The 12,267-nt window shown below is 38.3% G+C and overlaps 5 non-coding genes across 5 annotated transcripts; all 5 read left to right on the plus strand.

Annotated features, from left to right (window-relative positions):
- Positions 1-55: 55 nt before the first annotated feature.
- Trnat-agu (transfer RNA threonine (anticodon AGU)) lies at positions 56-129 on the plus strand. The gene has a single exon. It is a non-coding gene; the product is annotated as a tRNA-Thr (tRNA).
- Positions 130-2,308: 2,179 nt separating this feature from the next.
- On the plus strand, positions 2,309-2,382 carry Trnat-agu (transfer RNA threonine (anticodon AGU)). Its single transcript has one exon. It is a non-coding gene; the product is annotated as a tRNA-Thr (tRNA).
- A 2,950-nt stretch (positions 2,383-5,332) lies between these two features.
- On the plus strand, positions 5,333-5,406 carry Trnat-agu (transfer RNA threonine (anticodon AGU)). Its single transcript has one exon. It is a non-coding gene; the product is annotated as a tRNA-Thr (tRNA).
- A 2,179-nt stretch (positions 5,407-7,585) lies between these two features.
- On the plus strand, positions 7,586-7,659 carry Trnat-agu (transfer RNA threonine (anticodon AGU)). The gene has a single exon. It is a non-coding gene; the product is annotated as a tRNA-Thr (tRNA).
- A 2,182-nt stretch (positions 7,660-9,841) lies between these two features.
- Trnat-agu (transfer RNA threonine (anticodon AGU)) lies at positions 9,842-9,915 on the plus strand. Its single transcript has one exon. It is a non-coding gene; the product is annotated as a tRNA-Thr (tRNA).
- Positions 9,916-12,267: the final 2,352 nt, after the last annotated feature.

Below are 12,267 nucleotides of genomic sequence, written 5' to 3' on the forward strand. Positions count from 1 at the left end.
TTTTACGCTATAATTGAAGACATAACAATAATAATTGAAAGACGGCATGCAACCTGGCTCCGTAGCTCAGTTGGTTAGAGCGCCAGTCTAGTAAACTGGAGGTCGGGTGTTCGAATCACTCCGGAGCCTGAATCTGAACCTGTTGTTCATGTATTATCTTTTTTTCTTTTTGCCCCATAGAGCATATGATTTTGATGGATATATTGGTCCCTGAAATGCGTACAGAATCACAAATGCTTGCGCATGACATATTGGACTTACCCCTTTCGCCCAAAATTGCTGGCCTTCTTCCAAAATTTGAAACGAATATTGCATTATAGCAGCTAACTGGTAGAGTGGTTACCTCACCGGACAAAATGCTTAGCAGCATTTCGCCCGACTTTAGATTCTCAATTCAAATTCAACTGAGCTCGACTTTGTCTTTCATTCTTCCTGGGTCGATAAAAGGAGCTCCAGTTGTATCGTCTTACTCCTTCTTGCAATTGGTGGCCTTGTGACAAAAGTTGAAACCAACATTGAAGATTGTATTTGAATGTCCAATGCAACTTTCCATATAGAACTGTATGTATCGTATGTGGTCCGGGAGTTGCTGCACTGATGTATGTCTCTCCTGTAATCTCCACTTAAGTAAACAGAGGCTTTAGAGGCAGTGCAGTTGCCGTATAGGTTTTCCTTGTAATCCTCAATGACATAATAATTTGAACACACAATTCCACGTGGTCACGGGTCACATTTGTTTAACGCTTCAGTCTAGTAAGCGAGAAACCGAGTGTTCGAATCACTCTGGAACCTACTCAATTTGGTTTCTATTCTTTTTTCTCAAGAGAGATTGATACGGGTATTGGTGTTTAAAATGCACACAAAGCCACACAAACTTGCAGTGGAATATGATCGATTATATCTACGTTAGTATTTCATTGTTTCCTTCAGTAAATATGGTAGGACGAAAACAGTAACAATTTTGATCTTGCTGAAAGAGGATTTATTCAAACAGCTGCTATTTCCAGCGAATCAAGTATTCACGTAAAACTTCGTTCGTCATTTCGTTAGTCATCAATGATGAACAATATATTATGTCTAATATAACTCACGACGAAGAAGACGACATTATATCTTAAATTAAAGTAGGATTTACGGCTGTATCTCTCTCCTGTTTTCTTTATAGCAATTATAAAGAAGTTCTAGTAAGAATGTTCTGTTGATTAATATTAAAAAAGATACGAACGTAAAAAGAGAAGAGTGGATAATGTAACGTGGTATCACCTAAGAACAATGAACATCAATATAATTGCTAAGTACATTTTCTATGTAAGTATTCTTTTTACACTGAAATTACCATTGTTGACGTCACAATACTTTAAAGACGCTGATATGATGTGGCTCCAAATTCAGGTTAGATGGATGTTGTTCTCAAACTTTTCAAAACATTTTATGTGCCGGTCCCCTTACAGTTTTCTCGATGATTCGCAGTCCCCTATAAATTGCAGGATAATTAACATGAAAAAAAAATGACATACATTCGCGCACCAAAATTTGCGGACTATGAACTGCACTGCCCATAGACCCGTCACCTCGAAAATGACAACTTAATTCACGCAGTGCCCACTGGGATACAATAAATACACATGAAAAAATGGGGAATCAGTTAGTTACAAAAGAAATGAGAAACGAAAACAGTCCGAAAATATCCCGAGCATCTTGTATTAACAACTGCGTAAGACCCATTCATGCCTATTTGACAGAAAGAAACTGCAGGTCATACACCGAAAACTACGGTATATATATATACATGACAGTGGCTCACGAACTTTTAGCATCACCTTTGTGATGCTATCCCCACATTGTCATGTCATTCCTCATACAGATTACCCAAGAGGTGCATTTCAACCAATTTAAATATTTCCAGCAGAATTGTAATATTATCTCAAAGTGTACAGACGCTTCTGCCAATTGGATCACTTGAGTGCACGGAAAGCCACACCGTCTTCTCCTTCCCTGAAGGTTTGTCATCTCTTTTCCTAAATCCCTGATACATAAACAGGTGTCTATAATGGATTATATCGACCTTAAGAGTGTCAGCGTTTCTAAATTTTAGAGAAACCTAAAGGATAGAAACCAAAGTAGAGCGGGGAGGGTTATGAACCCAGAACTGTATGTAAATATGTTGAAGACCTTGTAACGATTTGACGAAACCACAGACTTTATAAGTTGGTCAGGAAAATGAGTTTCCCACGTAGTAACGTTATTGAAATTTTTTACGCTATAATTAAAGACATAACAATAATAATTGAAAGACTGCTTGCAACCTGGCTCCGTAGCGCAGTTGGTTAGAGCGCCAGTCTAGTAAACTGAAGGTCGAGTGTTCGAATCCCTCCGGAGCCTGAATCTGAACCTGTTGTTCATGTATTATCTTTTTTTCTTTTTGCCCCATAGAGCATATGATTTTGATGGATATATTGGTCCCTGAAATGCGTACAGAATCACAAATGCTTGCGCATGACATATTGGACTTACCCCTTTCGCCCAAAATTGCTGGCCTTCTTCCAAAATTTGAAACGAATATTGCATTATAGCAGCTAACTGGTAGAGTGGTTACCTCACGGGACAAAATGCTTAGCAGCATTTCGCCCGACTTTAGATTCTCAATTCAAATTCAACTGAGCTCGACTTTGTCTTTCATTCTTCCTGGGTCGATAAAAGGAGTTCCAGTTGTATCGTCTTACTCCTTCTTGCAATTGGTGGCCTTGTGACAAAACTTGAAACCAACATTGAAGATTGTATTTGAATGTCCAATGCAACTTTCCATATAGAACTGTATGTATCGTATGTGGTCCGGGAGTTGCTGCACTGATGTATGTCTCTCCTGTAATCTCCACTTAAGTAAACAGAGGCTTTAGAGGCAGTGCAGTTGCCGTATAGGTTTTCCTTGTAATCCTCAATGACATAATAATTTGAACACACAATTCCACGTGGTCACGTGTCACATTTGTTTAAAGCTTCAGTCTAGTAAGCGAGAAACCGAGTGTTCGAATCACTCTGGAACCTACTCAATTTGGTTTCTATTCTTTTTTCTCAAGAGAGATTGATACGGGTATTGGTGTTTAAAATGCACACAAAGCCACAAAAACTTGCAGTGGAATATGATCGATTATATCTACGTTAGTATTTCATTGTTTCCTTCAGTAAATATGGTAGGACGAAAACAGTAACAATTTTGATCTTGCTGAAAGAGGATTTATTCAAACAGCTGCTATTTCCAGCGAATCAAGTATTCACGTAAAACTTCGTTCGTCATTTCGTTAGTCATCAATGATGAACAATATATTATGTCTAATATAACTCACGACGAAGATGACGACATTATATCTTAAATTAAAGTAGGATTTACGGCTGTATCTCTCTCCTGTTTTCTTTATAGCAATTATAAAGAAGTTCTAGTAAGAATGTTCTGTTGATTAATATTATAAAAGATACGAACGTAAAAAGAGAAGAGGGGATAATGTAACGTGGGATCACCTAAGAACAATGAACATCAATATAATTGCTAAGTACATTTTCTATGTAAGTATTCTTTTTACACTGAAATTACCATTGTTGACGTCACAATACTTTAAAGACGCTGATATGATGTGGCTCCAAATTCAGGTTAGATGGATGTTGTTCTCAAACTTTTCAAAACATTTTATGTGCCGGTCCCCTCACAGTTTTCTCGATGTCCCCTACAAAAATCGAGATAATTATCATGTAAAAAATGACATACATTCTTGTACCGTGATTTCTGGACTATAGACCCGCAACCCCCAAAACGACATCTTAATCCACGCAATGCCCCATTGGGATACAATAAATACACATGAATAATTGGTTACAAAACAAATTAGAAACGAAAACAGTTCGAAAATATACCGAGCATCCTGTATTAACAACCGAGTAAGACCCATTTATGCTCATTTGGTAGAAAGAAACCGCAGGTTATACACCGAAAACTATGGTGTATATATGCACATGACTGTGGTTCACGAACTTTTGACATAACCTTCTCCTTCCGCAAAGTTTGTGATGCTATTCCCCACTACTGTCATGTCATTCCTCATGCTGATTATCCAAGAGGTGCATTTCAACCAATGTTGTTATTTTCAGCGGAGTTGTAATAGCATCCCAAAATGAACAGACGTTTCTGCCAACTGGATCACTAGTATGCACGGAAAGCCACAACTTTAGTAGAAACACCGCATTCTCCTCCTTGAAGGTTTGCCATCCCTGATACATAACATGACAGCAAAAAAAAAGTTATATAAGAAATTATTTATTCACAAAAGCAGCCCGTCTGTTATTTTATTTACAGCCAAGTAACCAGCTCTTCTATGTACGGCTCTGTTTTGGCGAGGGCAACGCTAATGGCTGGTATGACATCGAGTCGATTTCGTGACTTTATTTTGATGGTTTTGTTCGTAGATAAACCTCCGCAAATTGATAACCGTTGGGAAGACAGTTCTGTCGGAACTCGTTACCATGAAATGCAACCATGCCTTATGAAGCCCAGCCACCATGCGTGATGGGAATGGGTGTGCGGGAAAATGTACCGGTGAGGATAGCGACGGCGAGAGACATACAAGCGTTTGGATTACAATAGTGGAGTGGTGAAGCATATGAGCGTAGAATACCGACAGCACATGCACGATCCACAGTTATACCCGCATATTTTTCATTGGCCTATCACACCTGTTGTACAACAAATGTAATTAGCAAATGTGCGTGTAAGAGTGGCGTGGGTTTTTGAGGCCAACGACAGAAAAAGGATGATAACATGCCAAAAATTGAAAATCTTGAAATTTTAAAACTTACCAGTCTCAAGCCATCCGTTTTCATGAAACTCAGCATCCTTTCACAGTAAGCCTAAAATCGCTTCGCGGTAACCTAGTGGACAAAAACCCCAGTTTGAGAATCACTGAACTAGAAGCTTATTGCTTTTTCTGGAATATCTCTTTTTACTTTTCTTTGTCAAGATAGAATGATACTAATATTGATTTCAAAAACATACACACAAAGTTACAGGTTTCTTCGGGTGTCTATAATGGATTATATCGACCTTAAGAGTGTCAGCGTTTCTAAATTTTAGAGAAACCTAAAGGATAGAAACCAAAGTAGAGCGGGGCGGGTTATGAACCCAGAACTGTATGTAAATATGTTGAAGACCTTGTAACGATTTGACGAAACCACAGACTTTATAAGTTGGTCAGTAAAATGAATTTCCCACGTAGTAACGTTATTGAAATTTTTTACGCTATAATTGAAGACATAACAATAATAATTGAAAGACGGCATGCAACCTGGCTCCGTAGCTCAGTTGGTTAGAGCGCCAGTCTAGTAAACTGGAGGTCTGGTGTTCGAATCACTCCGGAGCCTGAATCTGAACCTGTTGTTCATGTATTATCTTTTTTTCTTTTTGCCCCATAGAGCATATGATTTTGATGGATATATTGGTCCCTGAAATGCGTACAGAATCACAAATGCTTGCGCATGACATATTGGACTTACCCCTTTCGCCCAAAATTGCTGGCCTTCTTCCAAAATTTGAAACGAATATTGCATTATAGCAGCTAACTGGTAGAGTGGTTACCTCACCGGACAAAATGCTTAGCAGCATTTCGCCCGACTTTAGATTCTCAATTCAAATTCAACTGAGCTCGACTTTGTCTTTCATTCTTCCTGGGTCGATAAAAGGAGCTCCAGTTGTATCGTCTTACTCCTTCTTGCAATTGGTGGCCTTGTGACAAAAGTTGAAACCAACATTGAAGATTGTATTTGAATGTCCAATGCAACTTTCCATATAGAACTGTATGTATCGTATGTGGTCCGGGAGTTGCTGCACTGATGTATGTCTCTCCTGTAATCTCCACTTAAGTAAACAGAGGCTTTAGAGGCAGTGCAGTTGCCGTATAGGTTTTCCTTGTAATCCTCAATGACATAATAATTTGAACACACAATTCCACGTGGTCACGGGTCACATTTGTTTAACGCTTCAGTCTAGTAAGCGAGAAACCGAGTGTTCGAATCACTCTGGAACCTACTCAATTTGGTTTCTATTCTTTTTTCTCAAGAGAGATTGATACGGGTATTGGTGTTTAAAATGCACACAAAGCCACACAAACTTGCAGTGGAATATGATCGATTATATCTACGTTAGTATTTCATTGTTTCCTTCAGTAAATATGGTAGGACGAAAACAGTAACAATTTTGATCTTGCTGAAAGAGGATTTATTCAAACAGCTGCTATTTCCAGCGAATCAAGTATTCACGTAAAACTTCGTTCGTCATTTCGTTAGTCATCAATGATGAACAATATATTATGTCTAATATAACTCACGACGAAGAAGACGACATTATATCTTAAATTAAAGTAGGATTTACGGCTGTATCTCTCTCCTGTTTTCTTTATAGCAATTATAAAGAAGTTCTAGTAAGAATGTTCTGTTGATTAATATTAAAAAAGATACGAACGTAAAAAGAGAAGAGTGGATAATGTAACGTGGTATCACCTAAGAACAATGAACATCAATATAATTGCTAAGTACATTTTCTATGTAAGTATTCTTTTTACACTGAAATTACCATTGTTGACGTCACAATACTTTAAAGACGCTGATATGATGTGGCTCCAAATTCAGGTTAGATGGATGTTGTTCTCAAACTTTTCAAAACATTTTATGTGCCGGTCCCCTTACAGTTTTCTCGATGATTCGCAGTCCCCTATAAATTGCAGGATAATTAACATGAAAAAAAAATGACATACATTCGCGCACCAAAATTTGCGGACTATGAACTGCACTGCCCATAGACCCGTCACCTCGAAAATGACAACTTAATTCACGCAGTGCCCACTGGGATACAATAAATACACATGAAAAAATGGGGAATCAGTTAGTTACAAAAGAAATGAGAAACGAAAACAGTCCGAAAATATCCCGAGCATCTTGTATTAACAACTGCGTAAGACCCATTCATGCCTATTTGACAGAAAGAAACTGCAGGTCATACACCGAAAACTACGGTATATATATATACATGACAGTGGCTCACGAACTTTTAGCATCACCTTTGTGATGCTATCCCCACATTGTCATGTCATTCCTCATACAGATTACCCAAGAGGTGCATTTCAACCAATTTAAATATTTCCAGCAGAATTGTAATATTATCTCAAAGTGTACAGACGCTTCTGCCAATTGGATCACTTGAGTGCACGGAAAGCCACACCGTCTTCTCCTTCCCTGAAGGTTTGTCATCTCTTTTCCTAAATCCCTGATACATAAACAGGTGTCTATAATGGATTATATCGACCTTAAGAGTGTCAGCGTTTCTAAATTTTAGAGAAACCTAAAGGATAGAAACCAAAGTAGAGCGGGGAGGGTTATGAACCCAGAACTGTATGTAAATATGTTGAAGACCTTGTAACGATTTGACGAAACCACAGACTTTATAAGTTGGTCAGGAAAATGAGTTTCCCACGTAGTAACGTTATTGAAATTTTTTACGCTATAATTAAAGACATAACAATAATAATTGAAAGACTGCTTGCAACCTGGCTCCGTAGCGCAGTTGGTTAGAGCGCCAGTCTAGTAAACTGAAGGTCGAGTGTTCGAATCCCTCCGGAGCCTGAATCTGAACCTGTTGTTCATGTATTATCTTTTTTTCTTTTTGCCCCATAGAGCATATGATTTTGATGGATATATTGGTCCCTGAAATGCGTACAGAATCACAAATGCTTGCGCATGACATATTGGACTTACCCCTTTCGCCCAAAATTGCTGGCCTTCTTCCAAAATTTGAAACGAATATTGCATTATAGCAGCTAACTGGTAGAGTGGTTACCTCACGGGACAAAATGCTTAGCAGCATTTCGCCCGACTTTAGATTCTCAATTCAAATTCAACTGAGCTCGACTTTGTCTTTCATTCTTCCTGGGTCGATAAAAGGAGTTCCAGTTGTATCGTCTTACTCCTTCTTGCAATTGGTGGCCTTGTGACAAAACTTGAAACCAACATTGAAGATTGTATTTGAATGTCCAATGCAACTTTCCATATAGAACTGTATGTATCGTATGTGGTCCGGGAGTTGCTGCACTGATGTATGTCTCTCCTGTAATCTCCACTTAAGTAAACAGAGGCTTTAGAGGCAGTGCAGTTGCCGTATAGGTTTTCCTTGTAATCCTCAATGACATAATAATTTGAACACACAATTCCACGTGGTCACGTGTCACATTTGTTTAAAGCTTCAGTCTAGTAAGCGAGAAACCGAGTGTTCGAATCACTCTGGAACCTACTCAATTTGGTTTCTATTCTTTTTTCTCAAGAGAGATTGATACGGGTATTGGTGTTTAAAATGCACACAAAGCCACAAAAACTTGCAGTGGAATATGATCGATTATATCTACGTTAGTATTTCATTGTTTCCTTCAGTAAATATGGTAGGACGAAAACAGTAACAATTTTGATCTTGCTGAAAGAGGATTTATTCAAACAGCTGCTATTTCCAGCGAATCAAGTATTCACGTAAAACTTCGTTCGTCATTTCGTTAGTCATCAATGATGAACAATATATTATGTCTAATATAACTCACGACGAAGAAGACGACATTATATCTTAAATTAAAGTAGGATTTACGGCTGTATCTCTCTCCTGTTTTCTTTATAGCAATTATAAAGAAGTTCTAGTAAGAATGTTCTGTTGATTAATATTAAAAAAGATACGAACGTAAAAAGAGAAGAGTGGATAATGTAACGTGGGATCACCTAAGAACAATGAACATCAATATAATTGCTAAGTACATTTTCTATGTAAGTATTCTTTTTACACTGAAATTACCATTGTTGACGTCACAATACTTTAAAGACGCTGATATGATGTGGCTCCAAATTCAGGTTAGATGGATGTTGTTCTCAACTTTTCAAAACATTTTATGTGCCGGTCCCCTTACAGTTTTCTCGATGATTCGCAGTCCCCTATAAATTGCAGGATAATTAACATGAAAAAAAAATGACATACATTCGCGCACCATAATTTCCGGACTATGAACTGCACTGCCCATAGACCCGTCACCTCGAAAATGACAACTTAATTCACGCAGTGCCCACTGGGATACAATAAATACACATGAAAAAATGGGGAATCAGTTAGTTACAAAAGAAATGAGAAACGAAAACAGTCCGAAAATATCCCGAGCATCTTGTATTAACAACTGCGTAAGACCCATTCATGCCTATTTGACAGAAAGAAACTGCAGGTCATACACCGAAAACTACGGTATATATATATATATACATGACAGTGGCTCACGAACTTTTAGCATCACCTTTGTGGTGCTATCCCCACATTGTCATGTCATTCCTCATACAGATTATCCAAGAGGTGCATTTCAACCAATTTAAATATTTCCAGCAGAATTGTAATATTATCTCAAAGTGTACAGACGCTTCTGCCAATTGGATCACTTGAGTGCACGGAAAGCCACACCGTCTTCTCCTTCCCTGAAGGTTTGTCATCTCTTTTCCTAAATCCCTGATACATAAACAGGTGTCTATAATGGATTATATCGACCTTAAGAGTGTCAGCGTTTCTAAATTTTAGAGAAACCTAAAGGATAGAAACCAAAGTAGAGCGGGGAGGGTTATGAACCCAGAACTGTATGTAAATATGTTGAAGACCTTGTAACGATTTGACGAAACCACAGACTTTATAAGTTGGTCAGTAAAATGAGTTTCCCACGTAGTAACGTTATTGAAATTTTTTACGCTATAATTGAAGACATAACAATAATAATTGAAAGACGGCATGCAACCTGGCTCCGTAGCTCAGTTGGTTAGAGCGCCAGTCTAGTAAACTGGAGGTCGAGTGTTCGAGTCCCTCCTGAACCTGAACCTGTTGGTTATGTATTATCTCTTTTTCTTTTTGCCCCATAGAGCATATGATTTTGATGGATATATTGGTCCCTGAAATGCGTACAGAATCACAAATGCTTGCGCATGACATATTGGACTTACCCCTTTCGCCCAAAATTGCTGGCCTTCTTCCAAAATTTGAAACGAATATTGCATTATAGCAGCTAACTGGTAGAGTGGTTACCTCACCGGACAAAATGCTTAGCAGCATTTCGCCCGACTTTAGATTCTCAATTCAAATTCAACTGAGCTCGACTTTGTCTTTCATTCTTCCTGGGTCGATAAAAGGAGTTCCAGTTGTATCGTCTTACTCCTTCTTGCAATTGGTGGCCTCGTGACAAAACTTGAAACCAACATTGAAGATTGTATTTGAATGTCCAATGCAACTTTCCATATAGAACTGTATGTATCGTATGTGGTCCGGGAGTTGCTGCACTGATGTATGTCTCTCCTGTAATCTCCACTTAAGTAAACAGAGGCTTTAGAGGCAGTGCAGTTGCCGTATAGGTTTTCCTTGTAATCCTCAATGACATAATAATTTGAACACACAATTCCACGTGGTCACGTGTCACATTTGTTTAAAGCTTCAGTCTAGTAAGCGAGAAACCGAGTGTTCGAATCACTCTGGAACCCACTCAATTTGGTTTCTATTCTTTTTTCTCAAGAGAGATTGATACGGGTATTGGTGTTTAAAATGCACACAAAGCCACAAAAACTTGCAGTGGAATATAATCGATTATATCTACGTTAGTATTTCATTGTTTCCTTCAGTAAATATGGTAGGACGAAAACAGTAACAATTTTGATCTTGCTGAAAGAGGATTTATTCAAACAGCTGCTATTTCCAGCGAATCAAGTATTCACGTAAAACTTCGTTCGTCATTTCGTTAGTCATCAATGATGAACAATATATTATGTCTAATATAACTCACGACGAAGAAGACGACATTATATCTTAAATTAAAGTAGGATTTACGGCTGTATCTCTCTCCTGTTTTCTTTATAGCAATTATAAAGAAGTTCTAGTAAGAATGTTCTGTTGATTAATATTAAAAAAGATACGAACGTAAAAAGAGAAGAGTGGATAATGTAACGTGGGATCACCTAAGAACAATGAACATCAATATAATTGCTAAGTACATTTTCTATGTAAGTATTCTTTTTACACTGAAATTACCATTGTTGACGTCACAATACTTTAAAGACGCTGATATGATGTGGCTCCAAATTCAGGTTAGATGGATGTTGTTCTCAAACTTTTCAAAACATTTTATGTGCCGGTCCCCTCACAGTTTTCTCGATGTCCCCTACAAAAATCGAGATAATTATCATGTAAAAAATGACATACATTGTTGTACCGTGATTTCTGGACTATAGACCCGCAACCCCCAAAACGACATCTTAATCCACGCAATGCCCCATTGGGATACAATAAATACACATGAATAATTGGTTACAAAACAAATTAGAAACGAAAACAGTTCGAAAATATCCCGAGCATCCTGTATTAACAACCGAGTAAGACCCATTTATGCCCATTTGGTAGAAAGAAACCGCAGGTTATACACCGAAAACTATGGTGTATATATGCACATGACTGTGGTTCACGAACTTTTGACATAACCTTCTCCTTCCGCAAAGTTTGTGATGCTATTCCCCACTACTGTCATGTCATTCCTCATGCTGATTATCCAAGAGGTGCATTTCAACCAATGTTGTTATTTTCAGCGGAGTTGTAATAGCATCCCAAGATGAACAGACGTTTCTGCCAACTGGATCACTAGTATGCACGGAAAGCCACAACTTTAGTAGAAACACCGCCTTTTCCTCCTTGAAGGTTTGCCATCCCTGATACATAACATGACAGCAAAAAAAAAAAAGTTATATAAGAAGTTATTTATTCACAAAAGCAGTCCGTCTGTTATTTTATTTACAGCCAAGTAACCAGCTCTTCTATGTACGGCTCTGTTTTGGCGAGGGCAACGCTAATGGCTGGTATGACATCGAGTCGATTTCGTGACTTTATTTTGATGGTTTTGTTCGTAGATAAACCTCCGCAAATTGATAACCGTTGGGAAGACAGTTCTGTCGGAACTCGTTACCATGAAATGCAACCATGCCTTATGAAGCCCAGCCACCATGCGTGATGGGAATGGGTGTGCGGGAAAATGTACCGGTGAGGATAGCGACGGCGAGAGACATACAAGCGTTTGGATTACAATAGTGGAGTGGTGAAGCATATGAGCGTAGAATACCGACAGCACATGCACGATCCACAATTATACCCGCATATTTTTCATTGGCCTATCACACCTGTTGTACAACAAA

This window comes from Octopus bimaculoides, chromosome 1 (genome assembly GCF_046866305.1).
Source record: "Octopus bimaculoides isolate indiv1 chromosome 1, ASM4686630v1, whole genome shotgun sequence".
Classification (NCBI taxonomy): Eukaryota; Metazoa; Mollusca; class Cephalopoda; order Octopoda; family Octopodidae; genus Octopus; species Octopus bimaculoides.